The sequence below is a fragment of the Haliotis asinina genome, chromosome 11 (genome assembly GCF_037392515.1).
Source record: "Haliotis asinina isolate JCU_RB_2024 chromosome 11, JCU_Hal_asi_v2, whole genome shotgun sequence".
In the NCBI taxonomy this organism is placed as follows: domain Eukaryota; kingdom Metazoa; phylum Mollusca; class Gastropoda; order Lepetellida; family Haliotidae; genus Haliotis; species Haliotis asinina.
Genome location: NC_090290.1, coordinates 19,003,804 through 19,030,125, shown reverse-complemented (window position 1 = coordinate 19,030,125; position 26,322 = coordinate 19,003,804). Strand labels below are relative to the sequence as shown.

Sequence of the window (26,322 nt, the reverse complement as noted above, 5' to 3'; positions counted from 1 at the left end):
GAGACGGGAGGTGAACTCGTTTTTGCGGTGTATCTACCAGACGATGAAATCGAAAGTGAAAGTAAGATGACGACATCTACTCAGAGTGGAAGGGGGGGTACGTGTCGCTGTCAAGCAGGCTCAACAGGCGACGGCATCACCTCGCAGCATGCTGAAGAATTTCAACGGATCTTGTGAAGCCTTGTACCGTAAGTAGTTTCAGTAAAGTGCATGTACTCGACTGGTCATGTTTACAATGGATTTGGATTCTCCATAGCGAAGACTAATGACTGGTGACCTAGTTCATATAACACGTCACAATTTAATTCTGGACTCACAATAGTCCAGAAACACTCCGCACTGTGGCCACTCTCTCACAAGAGATTTGGCAAAAATAAACATGCAACTTTTATGAATTTGTGCTAAGGATGAAAAATTGAAAAAAATTTTTTTCGAAAACTGAAAATTTAAACTCACTCGCCCATGGGCACGCCCATGGGCGAACAGCGGTCCATGGGCAGGCCCATGGGCGAGAGTGTTTGATTTCGTCCAGAATAAATGTTTTGGAGGTTGTAAATGAATGAAAAAATGTTAATAAGTATCATGACTCAAATTTCAGCTCGATTTGACTTGACTCCGCTAACTGACAGCGATTTTTAAGAAATCTCGCCCATGGGTGAAAAACATATTGGCCCATGGACGAGAACATTGCCTCTTACCCCAAATATATCTTTTCACGTGTTTTGGAGGGTGTAAATGAATGAGCATCATGATTTATGAGCATCAGGACAGAAATTTCAACTCATTTGACTTAATTCCGCTAATTGAGAGCGATTTTATAAACTCTCGCCCATAGGCGAAAAACATTTTGGCCCATGGGCGAGAAAATTTGTTTTCACTCAAAATAGATCTTTTTACATGTTTTGCAGTTTTTAAATGAATGCAAGCATATTTATAAGTATCATGACACGACATCCAACTCATTTCGACTTCATTCTGCTAATTTAGAGCGATTTAAAAACAATCTCGCCCATGGGTGAGAATATTTCATTTTACTCCAAATACATCTTTTCCAATGTTTTGAAGGATGTAAATGAATGAAAGTGGCTTTACGAGTATCATGACACAAAATTCAACTGATCTGATTTAATTTTGCGAATTCAGGGGGATTTTAAAAAAATATACGAGAATAATTACTTTTACTCAAAATACACCTGTTTCTGTGGTTTGGAGGTTGTAAATGAATGCGGATATATTTATAAGTATCATGGCACAAAATTCAACTCATTTTGACTTAATTCCGCTAACTACAAAAATCTGCACTTCCACTCCAACTACATAGTTATTTTTATTGTTTTAGAGGTTGTAGATGAATGAAAGTGTGTTTATAAGTATCACTCCTGTCTTAATTCGACTAACCTCGCTCGTGGACGAAAATATTTTCATTTGCTTGTTTTCTTTATTTTGCAAGCATATGGTTAAAATTCAGATGAAATTATAATGAAAAATAATTTCAGGTTAATTTAGTGAGTTTAGTTCTACGTCGCACTTAGCAATATTCCAGCAATATGGCGGTGGTTTGTAGATAATCAATTTTCGACCAGACAGTCCAGTGATCAACAACATGACCATCAACCTGCACAGTCGGGAACAGATGACATGTGGCAATCAAGTTAACGAGTCTGACCACCCGATCCCGTTAGTCGCCTCTTACGACAAGCATGGTCACCTTTTATGGCAAGCATTGCTTGCTGAAGCCCTGTTCTACTCCAGATCTTCATAGGTCCTGAACGCAGAGCTATGAAATTGAAGTTATTTGTGAAAGTCCTTACTCCAGTGACACAAAGACTATGCTGGGACACATTAATAAACAGCGTTGTGAGATTTTTAAGGTGTTTTGAATATGTCTTGTCAACCCCACTGACATTCGCCAATAACCACTTAAATATAGAATATATAGTCCGTGCTCCTTCAGAACAAATAAGTAATTAACGATCCCCAACTGGGTAATTAGTAAACAACTCAAAATATTGTCACTTTCTGCCCAGGACATCACGCGTCACCAGTCGTGAGCTAATGACCTTGTAAAACCCCTCACAAAGGAAACACAAAGCACCAAAACTGTATTTCTTTCTAGGTGACACACGGTATGTTGTCAAAATTTTCGGTGTGGAATACATTCTATAGTGGGCAAAACCTTACGCTTGGAAAGTGTACCTACCCAGTTTAGCATGTTTCGTTTTAATATTGTGGGATCCACTTTTAGTAATTCTCGTTTGCCCGTCCCAGGTTTTCTTCGACCGAGGTTTTATGGGGCATTCTCCTATTTGTCAGACCAGGAATAATCTACAACAGTGATAGGTCACTCGCTTGCTTTCTTTACCATTTGTACCAATTAACATGTTCCTCGTCATGCTCCAGCGCACACAGTGACTTGGTTCGTTTCCAGCGCAACTTCGGCTGCGTTTAACAGTACTTCAGTCGAAATCTTACAATGAATGAATGAATGAATGAATGAATGAATGAATGAATGAATGTTAATAAGAATTAAGAGCAAGATGTATGTGCGAATGAATGAAAGAAATAAAAGAAAGAAGTACTTATGGGAATGAATGAAAGAATAAATGATACACCACGGTCATACCTTCCTAAACATGCTAAATAATGCAAAACTATCGTTAGATCACATGTGTTGACATCAGTTAATTATAGTCTCCCTTGTCAGACATAAGAATTTTCAGACAGGTTTAAACAACAAACTATCTGCTTGACTGCACAGCTGCCTGTTGACGTAGTATACCCACCTCACCTAATTTTCCTGCGTAATCTTCATCTACATCACCATAAGCAGAGAGCACAGAAGGCCGAATATCTGTAACCACTGAACCGTGGCGTCTCACTGGAACAAGCTAAGTTCCCAAGTGCGGGTGTCCTTCTCTACCTTTTCCATTAATCTTTAAAACATCTAACAAGCTCAACGCATGCAACTTTTAACTAAAATGTGAGTGATGTTATACATATCATAAAAGTAATTTTAAGGTATTATTCAGTTGATAAATTATCATTTTATGATGCATATATGTATGACATGCTGGACGAGTATTGGGCATTTTGTGATAATTTACCATTTTCATAATGCATAAAAAAGACACTCATTAATCTATCACTGAGTTTTGTCATTCTTTCACTCCAATACGGTCGCTAAATCCCTTCTGATCATAGTATATGGACTCTCCCATACCCATTTCACCTAATCCTGAGAAATCAACCAGACATGACATACCCAGATCACCTAATTAATTTTCTGTATCTATCGATAAAAAATTACATAAAATGAGAGGACACCCTGTTCACTAATGGGAGTGAGCCTCGTTGGGAGTACCCTCACTCTCACAAACCAACCGACTGGGGTGAAGCTGCCGTGTTTGTCGGGGATTCTTCTGGCTTTGCTAAATAAATCGTACATAAACATGTAAAATATTTTGCTTTGATTGTGTAACTACCACATTAGGACATTGAGACCATTCTGATTTATCGAGTAAAATACGATTGTATGGTTTAGAGTTTGAATCTTGGCATATCTTACCGGTTTTGCTACTTTTGCACTCTACCTTTTTACCTGGGGCGAGCATGTTTTGGCGGGTTTTTTTGTATTTCATCTATTTGTTTAGATTTATTGATTTATTTGTTTTATAACTGTAAATTCATTCTTACGTTTGACGAGGTTTGTGTAGTTATCATGTATGTTATGTAATTATATTATTGGTATGGAGTGGCATTGATATGCCTGATTATTCTTGCCAATCCAGTCACGATTACTTGAAGAGATTAGTTTAAACTATAGATTAACGTATTATACTGTAATGTGTAATCTTTATATTGGGCTATGGGGAATGCGTAAAATATTCAAGATTGATTTTGCGTTTACCTTTCTACCTTTTTAAATTTTCGCTATTTTTGCTACAGTCGAAAAGATTTACCGTGGCTTCGTTGTGTACAGGTCCATGGTTGTGGTCTCTAAGTATGTTAGAAATTATGTAGTTGAGACTGTTGGAACTGTTGATCTGCAGTCTTTCAAAATTCATTTTCACGAGATACATTCTCCATTTTTACTACAAAAAAATTCTCACAATGAACATATAACCGTTTACACAAAGGTGTCTTCCCGTGAAATAAGTAGGAGGAAACGCAAAGTACAGCAACGCATTTGCCATCACTGAAGTTGTTAAAATGATAAAGAAAACTGTCATTTCCAACATTCACATTGCAAGCAATTTTATTAAGAAACTGAATAACTCATTACTAACGGAAGGGGTGAACTGAAAGTTCATTTTATAACTAAAGTCACTGAGTGAACTCGCTAACATCGGTTCAATTACATTGGCACACGTGTCTTATTTCGTTTCCTAAAGAAACACATTTTATTTTGTTTTTTTTGTTTTAGAAAACCAGTGTCTAGTCCCTTAAAACAGCACCGTTGTCACTACACGAAACGATTTTGACCTTGACGACCCAAAACAAAGGTTTAACTTACATAACTACCCCGTAGACACCATTTGCTTGAAAACGAGTTTAACACCTACGCCGAAATGCTGCTTACATTAGAAGAACTTCTATATCCATATAACTTTCTCTGTTTTTCAAATTATCGTAACCTGAAGAGATATTACTTTGTCAACGACTTCATGAGAGTTTTTCAAGTTTTAATCGACACACTGATTTCCACTTTTTCATCACTCTGACTTTTATCTTAATTTGTTGAGTATTTCAGCATAACTCGCAAAGACAAGACCACTGAGCGGAACGATGACGTTTTCTGTCTCCGCGTTCAGTTACGCAATTTCCGCAATGCGCCTGCTACAATTTGCGCGTCGTGTCTCGCCCGCTGGTCTTGTGTATTGGAATAAACCAGCTGCCGCTTTCAAGTGTATTTTACTTGTCATATAGACATCTCATCAATGGATTACTCTAGGTCATTAGGTGACACCAGCTTTGAAATGAACAGGTGTTCGTGAGTGTATATGGATGAAAAAGACTGACTGCGCATTCAAGTATCTCACTTTCAAAAGAAATCTCGAATTAATTGTTTTATAAGGCGTCGAGCTGACCAATTGGTTTCGGTTTTGTGTATAAACCTCCTTTGCCATGTGAACTTGCCATGAGTCTAAATACATTGTTGTTTATAGTGGGGATGCATGCAGGCCTTATATATACACATGAATAATCTCGAATTTCGACCTTTTGTAAATTCTATGTGCATTAAATTTTGCTGTAAATATATATGGAAATCAATATATATGCATGTATGTGTGATTGAACAATCCTAATTACTAAAACAGGGATGGGGACTTTGTCCTTCTTCAAGACCATTATTCTGTGAAAGACAATGGCATTTATGTGCATGTACTCTGGAAAACCTTCTCCTGCACGATATTCTTTTCAATTTAGTTATTGTGTGCATGCTGTATTTCAATTTTGAAAATGTAGTAAAAACATATTTTGATTCTCAAAGAATCTCGTTCGTTTAGCAAGCAAAATATTGCTTTGATTAATACTTCACCAGTACTATACAATATTACAGAATGAACAAAACCGGATACTCAATGCCGACAAATTGTAGCATTGTGGTGAAGGGTATACGGGGTTATAGTAGTCCCTGTTTATCCACCGAGCCAAATTGTCGCTGACACGGCCCCACAATCCTATACGCCCTTGTGGGGTGTGGATTCGGGGGAGGGGGTAACGGTGGAGATGACCAAGCCAAGGAAGACACAAGTACTCCATACTCTATCATGGTTTTCCTTACTGCTTGAAGATGGACCTTTTCTCACCGTGGTCTGTGAAACAAAGAACTTATACACTGTGAAAACCAGAAAATAGTTGAATCCGTCAATGATTTTATCATGAAAACACAAAGCTTGGTTTTTTTTACAGAAAACTAATTATCTTATCAATAACCTTCTCACAATTGTTCAGTGTTTCTACAAAGAGCTAGTCAGACACAACAAACCGTAACTCTCTTTTTTATGTTTACTTATATGATAGATGTGTATTTGATGTAATGATATGTATGCATGTGTTATTATGTGATAGTTCATATGGATGACGACACATGCTGCATTTATATTTTGTATTATATGTTGTATGGCTGAAGTACTGATAAAAACTGTAAAGCTTGTTCACCAGTCCCAATCAGTGTTTACGAAACACACAAAAACACAACATCTTGGAGATGTGTTGAGAAAATAGAGACATATGGAGAACAGCAATGTCATGACTGAACAGAAATCATTCCCTCTATTGGTGAAGGCCGTGTGGGATTAGTTAAACAAAGAAACCTAGTCGACCATGCCTCATAATCCTCTTACTTCGTAAATAAACAAACGCACCTGAGCTGTCGAAAATTGAAATTTTGTAAATTCGATGTTTCGGCCAATATGTAAGGAGGTAACCCGACGTTAACACTATGGCGTTAACACACCGGACAAGAAGGTAAACAAAATACGTTAACAGTACATGCTTTAATGTGGCCACTATGAACGAGGTAGACCGTCTGATCAGCACAGCTTATTATGGAAATCTCTTGTCTCTGAAGCTGGTCCTTGACACGCTGAAACTTTCTGTCTTTTTTACTGTGGCCACTTTGTTACAATATGCAGTTTATAATGCTCGCAGATTCTTCATTCACGATGATGCCAACTTTTTCGATTACTGTTCGTGCGACGACTATCATTCAAGAATTGTTTCCACAGCTCCTTCTTTCACCGATGTCTTTGTGTATGTGTTCTCCCTAGTTAATTAGAGTGGAGCCGAGTCTTATCCTATTCTTAGGCGCAAGTTCTCCAAGGCAGTCGACGCTCACACTCCGCTGCTTCTCGACAGTCCAGTTGTGTATTCGATCAAACAGTTGACAGTCCAGGTGTGAACCAAAAGAGGATACTAACATTCGGATCGGTGGATCACAATGCTACACCGCATTTACCATAAATCTCACTTTATGTAAATATAGCATCAAAACAAACTGAAATAATGTATTTTATTAACATGGTACTGACTATAGTCGATTCGAATCACTGCTTCACGGTTCACTGACTGACATGGATGCTTGCTTTTCCCCTCGTGGCGGGGTAAAACTGATATATTCTCCCTCGAAAGGTCACGTGAAGCAATCAGAAATGGACATTCTTAAATGGAGTAGAATAAATGTGCCCTCTACGTGCTTATGAACCTTGAACGCGCAGTTTCATTTCTAGTATAATTTTATTTTTCAAAACCTTTAGTCTTAAATATGTATTGATGCAAAGCCCCATATATGTTCTTGTTCATGTCCCTCTCGTCAAGTGTCAGAATAAACTTACAGTTATCAAAGCAGACTCACTCGCTGGGCAACTAGCAGTAAAAAACACAACAAAAACAAATAAATCAATATATCTAAACAAATAGATGAAATACTAAAACCACCAAAATATGCTCGCCCCAGGTAAAAAGGTAGAGTGCAAAAGTAGCAAAACCGGTAAGATATGCCAAGATTCAAACTCTAAACCATACAATCGTATTTTACTCGATAAATCAGAATGGTCTCAATGTCCTAATGTGGGTAGTTACACAATCAAAGCAAAATATTTTACATGTTTATGTACGATTTATTTAGCAAAGCCAGAAGAATCCCCGACAAACACGGCAGCTTCTCCCCAGTCGGTTGGTTTGTGAGAGTGAGGGTACTCCCAACGAGGCTCACTCCCATTAGTGAACAGGGTGTCCTCTCATTTTATGTAATTTTTGATCGATAGGTACAGAAAATTAATTAGGTGATCTGGGTATGTCATGCCTGGTTGATTTTTCAGGATTAGGTGAAATGGGTATGGGAGAGTTCATATACTATGATCAGAAGGGATTTAGCGACCGTATTGGAGTGAAAGAATGACAAAACTCAGTGATAGATTAATGAGTGTCTTTTTTATGCATTATGAAAATGGTAATGGTAAATTATCACAAAATGCCCAATACTCGTCCAGCATGTCATACATATATGCATCATAAAATGATAATTTATCAACTGAATAATACCTTAAAATTACTTTTATGATATGTATAACATCACTCACATTTTAGTTAAAAGTTGCATGCGTTGAGCTTGTTAGATGTTTTAAAGATTAATGGAAAAGGTAGAGAAGGACACCCGCACTTGGGAACTTAGCTTGTTCCAGTGAGACGCCACGGTTCAGTGGTTACAGATATTCGGCCTTCTGTGCTCTCTGCTTATGGTGATGTAGATGAAGATTACGCAGGAAAATTAGATGAGGTGGGTATACTACGTCAACAGGCAGCTGTGCAGTCAAGCAGATAGTTTGTTGTTTAAACCTGTCTGAAAATTCTTATGTCTGACAAGGGAGACCATGATGTCAACACATGTGATCTAACGATAGTTTTGCATTATTTAGCATGTTTAGGAAGGGATGACCGTGGTGTATCATTTATTCTTTCATTCATTCCCATAAGTACTTCTTTCTTTTATTTCTTTCATTCATTCGCACATACATCTTGCTCTTAATTCTTATCATTCATTCATTCATTCATTCATTCATTCATTCATTCATTGTAAGATTTCGACTGATGCAGGAAACTGGCTGAAGTACTGTTAAACGCAGCCGAAGTTGCGCTGGAAACGAACCAAGTCACTGTGTGCGCTGGAGCATGACGAGGAACATGTTAATTGGTACAAATGGTAAAGAAAGCAAGCGAGTGACCTATCACTGTTGTAGATTATTCCTGGTCTGACAAATAGGAGAATGCCCCATAAAACCTCGGTCGAAGAAAACCTGGGACGGGCAAACGAGAATTACTAAAAGTGGATCCCACAATATTAAAACGAAACATGTTAAACTGGGTAGGTACACTTAAAACTACTGGGTAGGTACACTTTCCAAGCGTAAGGTTTTGCCCACTATAGAATGTATTCCACACCGAAAATTTTGACAACATACCGTGTGTCACCTAGAAAGAAATACAGTTTTGGTACTTTGTGTTTCCTTTGTGAGGGGTTTTACAAGGTCATTAGCTCACGACTGGTGACGCGTGATGTCCTGGGCAGAAAGTGACAGTATTTTTAGTTGTTTACTTAATTACCCAGTTGGGGATCGTTAATTACTTATTTGTTCTGAAGGAGCACGGACTATATATTCTATATTTAAGTGGTTATTGGCGAATGTCAGTGGGGTTGACAAGACATATTCAAAACACCTTAAAAATCTCACAACGCTGTTTATTAATGTGTCCCAGCATAGTCTTTGTGTCACTGGAGTAAGGACTTTCACAAATAACTTCAATTTCATAGCTCTGCGTTCAGGACCTATGAAGATCTGGAGTAGAACAGGGCTTCAGCAAGCAATGCTTGCCATAAAAGGTGACCATGCTTGTCGTAAGAGGCGACTAACGGGATCGGGTGGTCAGACTCGCTAACTTGATTGCCACATGTCATCGGTTCCCGACTGTGCAGGTTGATGGTCATGTTGTTGATCACTGGACTGTCTGGTCGAAAATTGATTATCTACAAACCACCGCCATATTGCTGGAATATTGCTAAGTGCGACGTAGAACTAAACTCACTAAATTAACCTGAAATTATTTTTCATTATAATTTCATCTGAATTTTAACCATATGCTTGCAAAATAAAGAAAACAAGCAAATGAAAATATTTTCGTCCACGAGCGAGGTTAGTCGAATTAAGACAGGAGTGATACTTATAAACACACTTTCATTCATCTACAACCTCTAAAACAATAAAAATAACTATGTAGTTGGAGTGGAAGTGCAGATTTTTGTAGTTAGCGGAATTAAGTCAAAATGAGTTGAATTGTGTGCCATGATACTTATAAATATATCCGCATTCATTTACAACCTCCAAACCACAGAAACAGGTGTATTTTGAGTAAAAGTAATTATTCTCGTATATTTTTTAAAATCCCCCTGAATTCGCAAAATTAAATCAGATCAGTTGAATTTTGTGTCATGATACTCGTAAAGCCACTTTCATTCATTTACATCCTTCAAAACATTGGAAAAGATGTATTTGGAGTAAAATGAAATATTCTCACCCATGGGCGAGATTGTTTTTAAATCGCTCTAAATTAGCAGAATGAAGTCGAAATGAGTTGGATGTCGTGTCATGATACTTATAAATATGCTTGCATTCATTTAAAAACTGCAAAACATGTAAAAAGATCTATTTTGAGTGAAAACAAATTTTCTCGCCCATGGGCCAAAATGTTTTTCGCCCATGGGCGGGATTGTTTTTAAAATCGCTCTCACTTAGCGGAATTAAGTCAAACGAGTTGAAATTTCTGTCCTGATGCTCATAAATCATGATGCACATTCATTTACATCCTCCAAAACACGTGAAAAGATATATTTGGGGTAAGAGGCAATGTTCTCGCCCATGGGCCAAAATGTTTTTCGCCCATGGGCGAGAGTTTTTAAAATCGCTGTCAGTTAGCGGAATTAAGTCAAATGAGTTGAAATTTCTGTCCTGATGCTCATAAATCATGATGCTCATTCATTTACACCCTCCAAAACACGTGAAAAGATATATTTGGGGTAAAAGGCAATGTTCTCGCCCATGGGCCAAAATGTTTTTTACCCATGGGCGAGATTTTTAAAAATCGCTCTAAATTAACGGAATTAAGTCAAAATAAGTTGAAATTTGTATTATGATACTTATGAACATACTTTCACTCATTTACAACCCCCAAAACATGCAAAAAGATGTAATTTGAGTAAAAGTGAATATTCTCACCCATGGGCCAAATGATATTTTGAAATCGGTCTAAATTATCAGAATTAAGTCACAATAAGCTGATTTTCGTGTCACGACACTAATAAATATACTTTCATTTATTTACAAACTGCAAAACATGGAAAAAACATGTATTTTCAGTGAAAGTAAATATTCTCGTCCATGGGCCAATATGTTTTTCACCCATGGGCGAGATTTCTTAAAAATCGCTGTCAGTTAGCGGAGTCAAGTCAAATCGAGCTGAAATTTGAGTCATGATACTTATTAACATTTTTTCATTCATTTACAACCTCCAAAACATTTATTCTGGACGAAATCAAACACTCTCGCCCATGGGCCTGCCCATGGACCGCTGTTCGCCCATGGGCGTGCCCATGGGCGAGTGAGTTTAAATTTTCAGTTTTCGAAAAAAAATTTTTTCAATTTTTCATCCTTAGCACATATTCATAAAAGTTGCATGTTTATTTTTGCCAAATCTCTTGTGAGAGAGTGGCCACAGTGCGGAGAGTTTCTGGACTATTGTGAGTCCAGAATTAAATTGTGACGTGTTATATGAATAAACTCGTATTCCACCCAGGGTCGAGCACACCTTGGTATAGTGCGAAGTCGTCTAGTTATATGCTGGACTACTGGTGACCGAGCCGAGAGGTGGCAGACCCGAAACTTTGAGATGTTCAGTAATAAATATGGTCTTCTCCCCACGAGTGTGCACTACTTGAATCCCATTAATCTTTTCATTTGCTGCGATATTTCAGGAAAAGAAACTCGTCATATAGATTTTAGTCTCTTTACTTGCAATCTTGAAATATTACTGATCTAGGTCTCATGACATTAAACTCAGACTGATTCATTAAACTGAACAAGGAAACTAAATATTCTTTTCATAAAGCTCCATTATGCATGATAAAAACATTGCTAAATTCCTTAGGATTCTAAGACAAAAAGGCGTACATTGACATCAGATTTTTTTTCCAGTCCTAACATTTTGTATCACTGTAAGATGAAGTTAAACTTCATATTGTGTTCCTTTGTTATCATAATAATGAAAATAGACATACAAAGGAGTCAAAAAGATTTCATTAAGCTGCCTGACCAAACATTTTTGGGGGGCATAATTAGATTCTCCATTATTTTTACAGATAGTGCTTGATGACAAAACGAGTGTCATTGTGATGGCTAACCAAGATAAGGACAGTTGACATCTGGTCTTGGCCACTTCCAGATTAAAGTCTGAAGACAACATGGACACTTCCGATGAGCTGCCTGAATATCATGTGGCCCCATCCAGTGGGCAGGCCTAAGGTCACGTGGCTCCTCCTAGTGGACAGCCTGAAGGTCACTCGGGCACATCAGGATTGAGAGGTCACTTGTCTATTCCTGAAGTTGACATGTCCAGTTCAGATGAAGAATACCTGACTACAGAAGATGACTCTGGTAGTAGTGGAGTCATTACAGACGAGGAACATGAAGGTCACTTAGTATCCGCAGGTTCAGCTGAGCACGAGGAGGTCAGCTCAGTCAAACCAAGTACAAGTGGGTGTCAATGTTGGTTTAACCAACATTCTCAACATTCTCACAACTCTACAACCTTAAGGATGACAACTTCTTGTTTATTCCATAGAGCACTGTTTTAATGTAGATTCATATACCGTGACTACTAACAGGCAAGACAGCAAATCAGAAATCAGAAATCTCACCAACAAAAATTCCCTAATCCAAACAGTCGAAATCCTATTCACTGAGGAATCAAAACTAAAACTTTGGAAGCCATGATCAGCAGAGACCATCAACCATCAGCCTATGCAGAATTGGTGAAACTTTACATTCTGTGATGGTACCCTATCAGCCTGTTCATATCACTTAATCCCACTGTTTATTGGCTTCATCGCTGTCTCTGTTTGTTGTTCTTCAATTCCAGGGTGCAAACCTCCAAAGTTTCCACTTAGTTTCCCATTGGCTACTCCCACAGTATAGATGTGACAGGACTGTAACAACTATTCAGTCCACCACAAATAAATGACTGAAATTATTAGTCATTTAACGAAATGCTTGATTTCAAAATCTAACTGTACCATATACTATATAACTGTACCTCATCACTTGATCAGTGTCTGTTCGAGGATGCGCGATTCTCGCTAATAATGATCAAATTGACCCTCATATAAACAACAGAGGGCGAACTATTGCACATAGTAATTTACTCCCTACCCACCTTTCAAAAACATACGAAAAAGGCTTTATATTGGCAAGGAATGACTTTTGAAATCGGAGTCATCCACTGAGTCAAGTTCGAGTGACAACATGTAAACATAACAGAGTAACTTTCCTTGGTTAAAATCACTATCGGCACTGAGGAAACGAAATTCTATTCATATCAATATGAAAACAGATCACATGTATCGATGAAGTTATGATTAATTAATTAATTAATTAATTGACAACGTTAGGCTATGAACTCTAAACATAGTGCATGTGTTCAGTATGTGCAAAACACAGTTTCGTTTTAGCCTTGTTTTTGAAATCGGACAATATTATGATTATCACTTGAGGTTACACAACACCAGATGTTTTCCCATAGACTTCTATGGTAACCTTATATTTTTTTAAAAATTATCCAGGCTATCAACAGCCAATCCATGTAGATAGGGGTACAGTCTGGCTTTTAAACTACAATAAAACACAAATTCTGTCCAACTTGACTACCGACTTTTCCCAGCACAGGAAGTGGAACACATCAACCCTCCATTCTGCACCAAATGTCATCTACTTGAAAATATTGGTGCACACATAAGCATAAGTCATGGTGATAAAAAATGACAGCTCTGAATACTTGAAATTGTGGTCAGTTTTAATTACTGGATGGATGTGCTTTTGAAACACATGAACATCTTACACCATTTCATCCAATCGCATGTGAATCTGATTTAGTGTAGTAGAAAGTTGAAGATGCAGATGACGAATGTGAAATTCTTATTTACAACGGTTCGTGGTAATTTGGTGTGAATAATGTCACGCAAAAGGAAGAAAATAACTGACTTTTTTGCACAAAACACCACTGAGAAAGCAACAGTGTCAGCCACGTCTCCCCAGACCAATACGTCTGTTAAGGAGACATGTGAATCGAAAGGAAAGCAAAACCTCAAGACTAACCCCAGTCCCTCTGACTCTTTAAAAAACCCAACAAATCCCCCTTCCTTTTTTGTATGGGGGCAACCAATCTGCCCCATGATTCTCAGTTCTAGAATAGACACTGCTCGATTATAGTCACAACCTATGTAGAAACATTGCTGCATGCAAAAGCAAGAAGTTGTTTTCTGTGAAGTTGTTAGTTCCATTTTTGGTGTCACTGTTGTACTGGGTCCCCATTTCATCATCCTTGACCTGGTTTTGCAATACTCAGTTATTTTAATTGTCTGTTAACAATTAACGGCTGCTTAAATCCTCAACTGGCCATTGGCAAACAGAGCATTAAATATGCAATGTTCAAAACATGGTTAGTCATGCCGTTAGCTGATGTCAAGTTTAAGAACAGTGTGGTTCATGTCACTGGTTAGCTTCCATATATCCCACTATTCTGTTTTCAGTTTACCTCCGGTTTGCCCCAAATGGAATCACAAAATGTGTCCTGCACCCAGCATTGAAAATAACGCTAGCCCGGTAGCCCGATGCTAGGTCAAACTTCCCAGGGCTAGTAAAATTAGAATGATGGTTTCCCTGTTTGCTAGTGTAAATTTTCAGTCTGTAAAAATTCTCATTTGCAAATGGCACCATGGTGTCGTTTCAATCCTGATTGACGGACAGGGTGCTTTACTTCACTGTCACTGTTTGAATAGTTATAAACCTGAAACTTATGTTGAATCATCTGGTCCTGACAATTTGTAATGTTGATGTTTAACTTTGAACTCTATGAAAGAAATAATAAGTAACTACATTTATTTTGTAATAAGTAACTACATTTGTTTTGTATCTTTATTTAGTTCGGCTAATACATTTTCATTTGGGCAAGTAACTATTAAAACTTTCTGATCCTGAAACATTAATTTATACACTGCTTGTGTGTACAGACAACGTCGTGACTGGTGTGAAGGGCAGCAATGTACACTCAGCCAACACCGCTGGTTGTGTCCATGGCGGCATGGGAAATACCAACGTCATCAACATGTATGGTATGTGCAAATTGTAGTTGGCAATGTGCAAAATAGCCACTGACACACTGGTCCTTCTCTAGTAAAAATTCAGGCGGACCAGAAAATCCCCACTTGTCTCCACTGGCCAGTGAATTTGCATGGGGTCATTTTGTAAATATATCACTCAAACTTGTTGGGTTATAATACACTTTTAAATCATGCATGATTATGGCCTGGTAAACATGTTCATGTTAGCAGTTCATTGATGAAACCCATGTGTATATATATAAATTTCGGCCTATTAAATTTTTTGTGGGCTATGAACTTTCACTATTTCTGACGCTGCCGACACCTGATTATTATATCGCTATAGGTGTACTGTAGTTGAACAGTGAAACAAGGGTATACATTCCGATACCTCCACTATAACTTGGATGCATCTACAGATAATTTTATTACCTCCATTGACTGGCTTTTATCCAATCGGGTGTCTACACTGGGAAGCTGAGCGTACCTCTGAAAGAGGTAGAAGTTCTTGCATATATTTTTTTAAAGTTTTGGACCTGACAATTTGTCTGTATGATTTTTTCCAAAATCTGTGAACACACCTTCATAGCTGCGACCGCTGTTTTTGTTGACACTGGCTTGCTCGGTTGTATAGGCGACCTTGCTGATTGGCTACTGTGTGAATGAGGAGTCAGCAAAGGGAGGTAATATGATTATTGGGGCGAGCCATAGATGCATCCAAGGTATAGTGGAGATTTATCAGAACGTACACCTTGGAGATATTGAGGATGATGTAACGCTTTGTCAGAATAATTCCCAATATTTAGGCCAGTCCATGGCACACCCAATCCTTTTTTTGCTGAACTGGCACCATATAGCAGCATCAGAAACAAACAACATTTGCAAGTTAACAACACTGTTAAGACGTTAACAGTCCTTATTTCTGTTAACTTAACATCATGTTAACAACCTGTTAAGAGTTAACAGAGTTTTGAACAGCAAGATAACCAAGTTAACATTCACTTAAATGTACTTAATGGCTGGTTAAGAGATAACTGAGTTTTTAACAACCAAGCTGTGAGTATCTATTACGAAAGGGATACTCCATGGGACACTGTTCACAATTTTATTCAGAAATATAAATTGAATTGTTTGAAATATCTTAGTAGTGTAATTACACTTATTGCTGGATCAAGCTCCAAATCCAACAGTAATTTGAATTTCATTCAAACTGACTTTTTGTCATGGGATATATCTTGATGCCTTACTATGCTGTTGTTATTCACTTTACTTGTTTAAAACTGTCCATATTGACTGGCTGTCACAAGAGCTTGTTTAAGTGAGAAAAACAGGCTTTGAAATCAAACTCTTCTTCAAAAACAGTCTTTGAAATCAAACTCTTCTTCACAGAGTGTTTACCCTAGACATGAAAATTTAGGAGTCATCATGGCTTAGTGGTTTCAGGAGAGTGAGTCTTGGTCATGTTTTGGGGAGTCAACCTCAGTATGTAATTTTCATCAAGAGATCAACTGTGATTGTTAAATTACGATAAAACAAACCCAAAGTAAAGCAGGTCAGGTATTTGATCAGCAATGAGTAGTTAACTGGCAAACAATAAACTATGCAGTTTTAAACAACAGCAAATTACAAGCTTAGATTATCTAAACTTAGGGCCCAGTAGCCTTACGTCAACAATGATACAAGCTTTCACTGCATATTTGAGATGTGAGTCAAATACACAGGTTTTCTGCATCAGGTCAAACACTGTTCACAGAAACTATGTTACATATTGTTCAAATATTTCAATGATGTCCTTAACCTCTTCATTACAAGGAAGTAATGATTTCTTTATTTATTTATTTTTAGTTCCTATCATACTTATAGTTTGTACAAGCTCCTTTAATCAATACATATCATGTTTTGATTGCATATGCCTTCCTTGAGGAAGGGCATTGAAATGACGAGGTTTAGGCAGCCATGTTTTCAAGCAGGTGATTGTTGAGCAGCTGAATTTGTGGCACAACTTTCCCTTACAAGTGCCTTATAGCTAGACACTCTGAGTTCACAGTGTATGGGTGAATGTCTTCACTTCTTGAAATAAATCTGAAAAACCTTACCCTGATTCATGATGAACAAGTTTTGATCATCAACTAAATTGTTATCAACTGGAAAGTTTTATAACCAAGAGAATACAGATCTATTGACTTGGATCTTCAGAATGATTTTCACCAAACTCTTATGCACTGCAACAACATTAAATATTTTATTCAGTGTGGAAAGAAAACACTATGGTTACCATGGTTACTGATGATTCCTCCTGGTTGATGTTGACAGGTGAACAGCGTTCAGGGAATGCCCAAGCTGCCAACATTCTCAACATCGTCACTGGAGGGGCAGGACAAGGAACACTTGGCAGAGGTGAGTGTTCATGGATGAAGGGTCAAGAATTGACTTGATCTTGTTCAAAAGTATTTGGCATTTACCCATCTGTGACTTGCGAAAAAAAGTTCACATACTGTTGAATTCTTTTGTGCAAACTGATCATGTGAAATTTTGCCATTTTCCTTACAAGCTTGGAGGTTCAAACAGTTTAACCAGTGATTTCAAATCATTCTCACAATGATGAACCCATCCAAACTGACATTCAGTTCTTAATGAAGAATGGTGTATATAGATACCTAGGAACGGTTTCCTAGGAACAAGTGTGAAAGAAGACTGTTGACATGCCAGCTGTTCTTTTTGCTTTGTTTCCACTATGATGTATCAACTACCAGTGCAACAGCCATGATCATTTATCAGAATAAGAGGTGTTTCCTGTTCAGTTGAAAGTACTGTGAAAGGTTCTAGATGAGGTTGTTATCTCCAACCATAAGATTAAAGGTTCCACTCACAATGAAAGAGGTAAATATTTTGTCATTTTGAGTTAACATCCTAGTATTTTGTAAATAAATAAATAAATGTTTGTTATTCCTTCACAGATACCCTTGATTTACGCACAGATGAAGCAAGGAAGATTTTTGCTCCAACTGAAGCCTACAGAAAAGTGAAACAGAAATTGAAGGAATTTGGTCATGTGACTATTTGTGGTGCTTCAGGAGAAGGCAAGACAACAATGGCTCTGGTGCTGGGTTCACAGTATGGACAGAAGGGATACGAGGTCGTGTTTGTGAACAGCCTTAAGAAGTTTGACTTTGACCGCTGCCTTAGTACCTACTCAAGAGTATTCCTCATTGTAGATGATTTGTTTGGTACAGTTGGAGTATCTGCTAATACTTCACATGTTAAAAACTTTCTGAATAATCTTCTTCCCCATTTAGAGCAAAAGCAGAGAACAGCAGAGAAACACAAGTCAGAAATGACTGAAAACAGAGATGCCAGTAAAAAATCTAGAAGGAAAATGCAAAGTTTCAAAGATTGTGAAACAAAGGATATTCATGTTGTCTTCACATCAAAATCCTACAATTTCCATGATGGACTGGGAAAATTGCAATATGAGGGTTTCAAATTGTTCAAGGGTCAAACTGTAGTGGACTTAACAAAACAAGAAAAATACAGACTGTCTGACAAAGATAAAAAGACAATATTTGAACAACATAGGCGTGCCTTTTGTGACTACTCTGTGCAACATCTTCCACATTATAGTGAGCTAGAAGTCTCCAACATCTTTGGATTTCCTCTTACTTGTAAACTCTGTTTTCAATTTTCCTCATTTTGTAAAAACGCAAAATCATTTTTCAAGGAACCACTGTTTTATCTTAGGCTAGAACTAAAGCAGTTACTTGAAGACAGAAATGATAGGTCTGCCAGTTTGGTTCTGATGCTGCTGTGTGAAGACAAATTGAACCTGACCAGGTTAGACAGTGGAGATGAAGACAAGGAAATGGACACGATGGTCAAAACTGTTCAAGACCTGATGCCTAATGCTACACGTTCAGGAATGTACAAAGCTGCTAAAAGTTTTCGAGGTACATTCTTCACAAGAGGAGACACTATTGGCTTTGCCCATTCTTCCATCTATGATGCTTGTGCCTGTACCTTGTACAATATCAGTCCAGTCTTTGTTTTGAAGCATTGCAGTGATGACTTTCTGTTTGAAAGAGTACAAGGTGAAAAGGTTGAAGAAACTAATGTTGATGATCATCTGCATCTTATATATGTCTCGGATAATTATGATGACCTACTTACCACAAGGTTTGCACATTCTATTAAACAAGGACAGTTTGCTCAGTCAGTGACACACCCAGTTCTCAAACGAGACACTACAGCTTTCAAACTGCTGAACAAACTTCAGTCTGATAGGGCAAAGCACCACCATCAGCATAATCAAACTGATTCTAAAGAGCATTGGTGTCACAGGAAGGAGAAAAGGAAATGTTTTCTGTACTGGGCAGCTCTTGGACATAATCCACGTCTAGTTACAGATATAGAATACACAACTGGAGAAGAGTTCTCTCAAGTGGAGATCAGCCAAGCTATGAAAGGGTGTGCACAAAGCAACAACGTGTTAGTATTGAAATGGCTCTTCACTCGTTGTAAAAACCATGATCATCAACTGACACTGAACAGACTTTTGTTGCAGGCTGCTAAAAATGGCAGCTCCGATATTCTGGTGTATCTGCTCCAGGAAGGTGCTGATATTGATATGAGAGACAAGTACTTACAAAACATCTTCCATCTGGTCTGTAAGACAAGAATGGAAAAATCCCTGAAAATCCTGCTAAATAGGAAACCTGGAGATAATGTCATAAACTCTGCTGATGTGAATGGTAGAACACCTGCCATGCTTGCAGCACTTTCAGCATCAGAAGGATGTTTTGAGTTACTACAGAAAATATCAAACTTGAATGTGAAAGATAAATATTGCAATCCAATTATTCATCTTGCCTGTCGTGGTGGGAACACTACTATAGTACAACGGCTCCTGTCTCCCTCTAACATCAACAGTAGAGGTCAGTTTGGATGGACGCCAGCCATGGTGGCAGCTGTCGAAGGACAACAAAGTGTGTTTGACCTCCTTGTATCCAACCAAGCTGACCTGACACTGTTAGATAAATTTGGTGATAGTTTACTTCATCTTGCTTGTCAGGGTGGGAACTGTGCTATAGTACAACAGCTTGTTTCTCGCTCTAACATCAACAGTAGAGGTGAGTTTGGATATACGCCAACCATGGTGGCAGCTGTCTATGGACAACAAAGTGTGTTTGACCTCCTTGTGTCTAACCAGGCTGACCTGACACTGGTGTCTGCGTGTGGTGATAGTTTACTTCACCTTGCCTGTCGTCATGGGAACACTGCTATAGTACAGCAGCTCCTGTCTCCCTCTAACATAAACAGCAGAGCAAGAGCTGGAGTAACGCCAGTAATGGAGGCTGCTGTCAATGGACATCAAAGTATCTTTAACCTCCTTGTGTCCAACCAAGCTGACCTGACACTGTTGGATACATGTGGTGATAGTTTACTTCATCTTGCCTGTCGTGGTGGGAACACTACTATAGTACAACAGCTCCTGTCTCCCTCTAACATCAACAGTAGAGGTCAGTTTGGATGGACACCAGCCATGGTGGCAGCTGTCAAAGGACAACAAAGTGTGTTTGACCTCCTTGTATCCAACCAAGCTGACCTGACACTGTTGGATAAATTTGGTGATAGTTTACTTCATCTTGCTTGTCAGGGTGGGAACTGTGCTATAGTACAACAGCTTGTTTCTCGCTCTAACATCAACAGTAGAGGTGAGTTTGGATATACGCCAACCATGGTGGCAGCTGTCTATGGACAACAAAGTGTGTTTGACCTCCTTGTGTCTAACCAGGCTGACCTGACACTGGTGTCTGCGTGTGGTGATAGTTTACTTCACCTTGCCTGTCGTCATGGGAACACTGCTTTAGTACAGCAGCTCCTGTCTCCCTCTAACATAAACAGCAGAGCAAGAGCTGGAGTAACGCCAGTAATGGAGGCTGCTGTCAATGGACATCAAAGTATCTTTAACCTCCTTGTGCCCAACCAGGCTGACCTGACACTGTTGGATACATGTGGTGATAGTTTACTTCATCTTGCCTGTCGTGGTGGGAACACTACTATAGTACAACAGCTCCTGTCTCCCTCTAACATCAACAGTAGAGGTCAGTTTGGATGGACACCAGCCATGGTGGCAGCTGTCAAAGGACAACAAAGTGTGTTTGACCTCCTTGTATCCAACCAAGCTGACCTGACACTGTTGGATAAATTTGGTGATAGTTTACTTCATCTTGCTTGTCAGGGTGGGAACTGTGCTATAGTACAACAGCTTGTTTCTCGCTCTAACATCAACAGCAGAGGTCAGTTTGGATGGACGCCAACCATGGTGGCAGCTGTCTATGGACAACAAAGTGTGTTTGACCTCCTTGTGTCTAACCAGGCTGACCTGACACTGGTGTCTGCGTGTGGTGATAGTTTACTTCACCTTGCCTGTCGTCATGGGAACACTGCTATAGTACAGCAGCTCCAGTCTCCCTCTAACATAAACAGCAGAGCAAGAGCCGGAGTAACGCCAGTAATGGAGGCTGCTGTCAATGGACATCAAAGTATCTTTAACCTCCTTGTGTCCAACCAAGCTGACCTGACTCTGTTGGATACATGTGGTGATAGTTTACTTCATTTTGCCTGTCGTGGTGGGAACACTACTATAGTACAACAGCTCCTGTCTCCCTCTAACATCAACAGTAGAGGTCAGTTTGGATGGACGCCAGCCATGGTGGCAGCTGTCAAAGGACAACAAAGTGTGTTTGACCTCCTTGTATCCAACCAAGCTGACCTGACACTGTTGGATAAATTTGGTGATAGTTTACTTCATCTTGCTTGTCAGGGTGGGAACTGTGCTATAGTACAACAGCTTGTTTCTCGCTCTAACATCAACAGTAGAGGTGAGTTTGAATATACGCCAACCATGGTGGCAGCTGTCTATGGACAGCAAAGTGTGTTTGACCTCCTTGTGTCTAACCAGGCTGACCTGACACTGGTGTCTGCGTGTGGTGATAGTTTACTTCACCTTGCCTGTCGTCATGGGAACACTGCTATAGTACAGCAGCTCCTGTCTCCCTCTAACATAAACAGCAGAGCAAGAGCTGGAGTAACGCCAGTAATGGAGGCTGCTGTCAATGGACATCAAAGTATCTTTAACCTCCTTGTGTCCAACCAAGCTGACCTGACTCTGTTGGATACATGTGGTGATAGTTTACTTCATCTTGCTTGTCAGGGTGGGAACACTACTATAGTACAACAGCTCCTGTCTCCCTCTAACATCAACAGTAGAGGTCAGTTTGGATGGACACCAGCCATGGTGGCAGCTGTCAAAGGACAACAAAGTGTGTTTGACCTCCTTGTATCCAACCAAGCTGACCTGACACTGTTGGATAAATTTGGTGATAGTTTACTTCATCTTGCTTGTCAGGGTGGGAACTGTGCTATAGTACAACAGCTTGTTTCTCGCTCTAACATCAACAGTAGAGGTGAGTTTGGATATACGCCAACCATGGTGGCAGCTGTCTATGGACAACAAAGTGTGTTTGACCTCCTTGTGTCTAACCAGGCTGACCTGACACTGGTGTCTGCATGTGGTGATAGTTTACTTCACCTTGCCTGTCGTCATGGGAACACTGCTATAGTACAGCAGCTCTTGTCTCCCTCTAACATAAACAGCAGAGCAAGAGCTGGAGTAACGCCAGTAATGGAGGCTGCTGTCAATGGACATCAAAGTATCTTTAACCTCCTTGTGTCCAACCAGGCTGACCTGACACTGTTGGATACATGTGGTGATAGTTTACTTCATCTTGCCTGTCGTGGTGGGAACACTACTATAGTACAACAGCTCCTGTCTCCCTCTAACATCAACAGTAGAGGTCAGTTTGGATGGACACCAGCCATGGTGGCAGCTGTCAAAGGACAACAAAGTGTGTTTGACCTCCTTGTATCCAACCAAGCTGACCTAACACTGTTGGATAAATTTGGTGATAGTTTACTTCATCTTGCTTGTCAGGGTGGGAACTGTGCTATAGTACAACAGCTTGTTTCTCGCTCTAACATAAACAGCAGAGGTCAGTTTGGATGGACGCCAACCATGGTGGCAGCTGTCTATGGACAACAAAGTGTGTTTGACCTCCTTGTGTCTAACCAGGCTGACCTGACACTGTTGGATACATGTGGTGATAGTTTACTTCATCTTGCCTGTCGTCATGGGAACACTGCTATAGTACAGCAGCTCTTGTCTCCCTCTAACATAAACAGCAGAGCAAGAGCTGGAGTAACGCCAGTAATGGAGGCTGCTGTCAATGGACATCAAAGTATCTTTAACCTCCTTGTGTCCAACCAGGCTGACCTGACACTGTTGGATACATGTGGTGATAGTTTACTTCATCTTGCCTGTCGTGGTGGGAACACTACTATAGTACAACAGCTCCTGTCTCCCTCTAACATCAACAGTAGAGGTCAGTTTGGATGGACACCAGCCATGGTGGCAGCTGTCAAAGGACAACAAAGTGTGTTTGACCTCCTTGTATCCAACCAAGCTGACCTGACACTGTTGGATAAATTTGGTGATAGTTTACTTCATCTTGCTTGTCAGGGTGGGAACTGTGCTATAGTACAACAGTTTGTTTCTCCCTCTAACATAAACAGCAGAGGTCAGTTTGGATGGACGCCAACCATGGTGGCAGCTGTCTATGGACAACAAAGTGTGTTTGACCTCCTTGTGTCCAACCAGGCTGACCTGACACTGTTGGATACATGTGGTGATAGTTTACTTCATCTTGCCTGTCGTGGTGGGAACACTACTATAGTACAACAGCTCCTGTCTCCCTCTAACATCAACAGTAGAGGTCAGTTTGGATGGACACCAGCCATGGTGGCAGCTGTCAAAGGACAACAAAGTGTGTTTGACCTCCTTGTATCCAACCAAGCTGACCTGACACTGTTGGATAAATTTGGTGATAGTTTACTTCATCTTGCTTGTCAGGGTGGGAACTGTGCTATAGTACAACAGCTTGTTTCTCGCTCTAACATCAACAGTAGAGGTGAGTTTGGATATACGCCAACCATGGTGGCAGCTGTCTATGGACAACAAAGTGTGTTTGACCTCCTTGTGTCTAACCAGGCTGACCTGACACTGGTGTCTGCGTGTGGTGATAGTTTACTTCACCTTGCCTGTCGTCATGGGAACACTGCTATAGTACAGCAGCTCCAGTCTCCCTCTAACATAAACAGCAGAGCAAGAGCCGGAGTAACGCCAGTAATGGAGGCTGCTGTCAATGGACATCAAAGTATCTTTAACCTCCTTGTGTCCAACCAAGCTGACCTGACTCTGTTGGATACATGTGGTGATAGTTTACTTCATTTTGCCTGTCGTGGTGGGAACACTACTATAGTACAACAGCTCCTGTCTCCCTCTAACATCAACAGTAGAGGTCAGTTTGGATGGACGCCAGCCATGGTGGCAGCTGTCAAAGGACAACAAAGTGTGTTTGACCTCCTTGTATCCAACCAAGCTGACCTGACACTGTTGGATAAATTTGGTGATAGTTTACTTCATCTTGCTTGTCAGGGTGGGAACTGTGCTATAGTACAACAGCTTGTTTCTCGCTCTAACATCAACAGTAGAGGTGAGTTTGGATATACGCCAACCATGGTGGCAGCTGTCTATGGACAGCAAAGTGTGTTTGACCTCCTTGTGTCTAACCAGGCTGACCTGACACTGGTGTCTGCGTGTGGTGATAGTTTACTTCACCTTGCCTGTCGTCATGGGAACACTGCTATAGTACAGCAGCTCCTGTCTCCCTCTAACATAAACAGCAGAGCAAGAGCTGGAGTAACGCCAGTAATGGAGGCTGCTGTCAATGGACATCAAAGTATCTTTAACCTCCTTGTGTCCAACCAAGCTGACCTGACACTGTTGGATAAATTTGGTGATAGTTTACTTCATCTTGCTTGTCAGGGTGGGAACTGTGCTATAGTACAACAGCTTGTTTCTCGCTCTAACATCAACAGTAGAGGTGAGTTTGGATATACGCCAACCATGGTGGCAGCTGTCTATGGACAACAAAGTGTGTTTGACCTCCTTGTGTCTAACCAGGCTGACCTGACACTGGTGTCTGCGTGTGGTGATAGTTTACTTCACCTTGCCTGTCGTCATGGGAACACTGCTATAGTACAGCAGCTCCTGTCTCCCTCTAACATAAACAGCAGAGCAAGAGCTGGAGTAACGCCAGTAATGGAGGCTGCTGTCAATGGACATCAAAGTATCTTTAACCTCCTTGTGTCCAACCAGGCTGACCTGACACTGTTGGATACATGTGGTGATAGTTTACTTCATCTTGCCTGTCGTGGTGGGAACACTACTATAGTACAACAGCTCCTGTCTCCCTCTAACATCAACAGTAGAGGTCAGTTTGGATGGACACCAGCCATGGTGGCAGCTGTCAAAGGACAACAAAGTGTGTTTGACCTCCTTGTATCCAACCAAGCTGACCTGACACTGTTGGATAAATTTGGTGATAGTTTACTTCATCTTGCTTGTCAGGGTGGGAACTGTGCTATAGTACAACAGCTTGTTTCTCCCTCTAACATAAACAGCAGAGGTCAGTTTGGATGGACGCCAACCATGGTGGCAGCTGTCTATGGACAACAAAGTGTGTTTGACCTCCTTGTGTCTAACCAGGCTGACCTGACACTGTTGGATACATGTGGTGATAGTTTACTTCATCTTGCCTGTCGTGGTGGGAACACTACTATAGTACAACGGCTCATGTCTCCCTCTAACATCAACAGTACAGGGAGTCATGGATACACGCCTGTATTGAAGGCTGCAAAGCTGTCCTGACACTCCTAACAGACAGGATGGAGGATATCAGAACAGTAGCTAGGAAGGGAGGGCATTCTTCATTGACCAGATATCTGCGAACTGTTCACCGACCACACTGATTTCACATGTATCCTATCAAACAGAACCACACGACTGTTCCTTCTCATGCTTTTTCTTGCACCGAGTTCACAGGTTTGGGGAAAACAAGGGGTACAAAAATGCTAACACTGTACACAAAACAGTTTTTAAGCAAAATGTTGCACACTAGTACCTTGTAAATATTTTAAAGTTCTCCAATCATTTGGTTATAATTATATGAATGTAAGAAGAGGTAGATTTGCTGTAGACTTGTTAGTCCTCAGGGGGTGCTGACTACGTCTGTTGGGTCAATGTCTTTCTGAAATCTATTAGAAGTCCAAATTAATTGTGGTGATGATATTTGTTAAATATTTTTGAAAATGTTCAAAGTTAAATATCCTGACGTGCTCATTCTTAACTCAGAATTCACACATTGAGTCATGGCCACTGGATATATAGCTTTGGAACTCAGTAAATCTGCAGATCAATGTCTTATGTCAAAGACATCCCC

General features: G+C 39.9%; 1 pseudogene; it reads left to right on the top strand.

Annotated features, from left to right (window-relative positions):
• Positions 1-68: 68 nt before the first annotated feature.
• Positions 69-25,941, top strand: LOC137255980 (uncharacterized; annotated as a pseudogene).
• Positions 25,942-26,322: the final 381 nt, after the last annotated feature.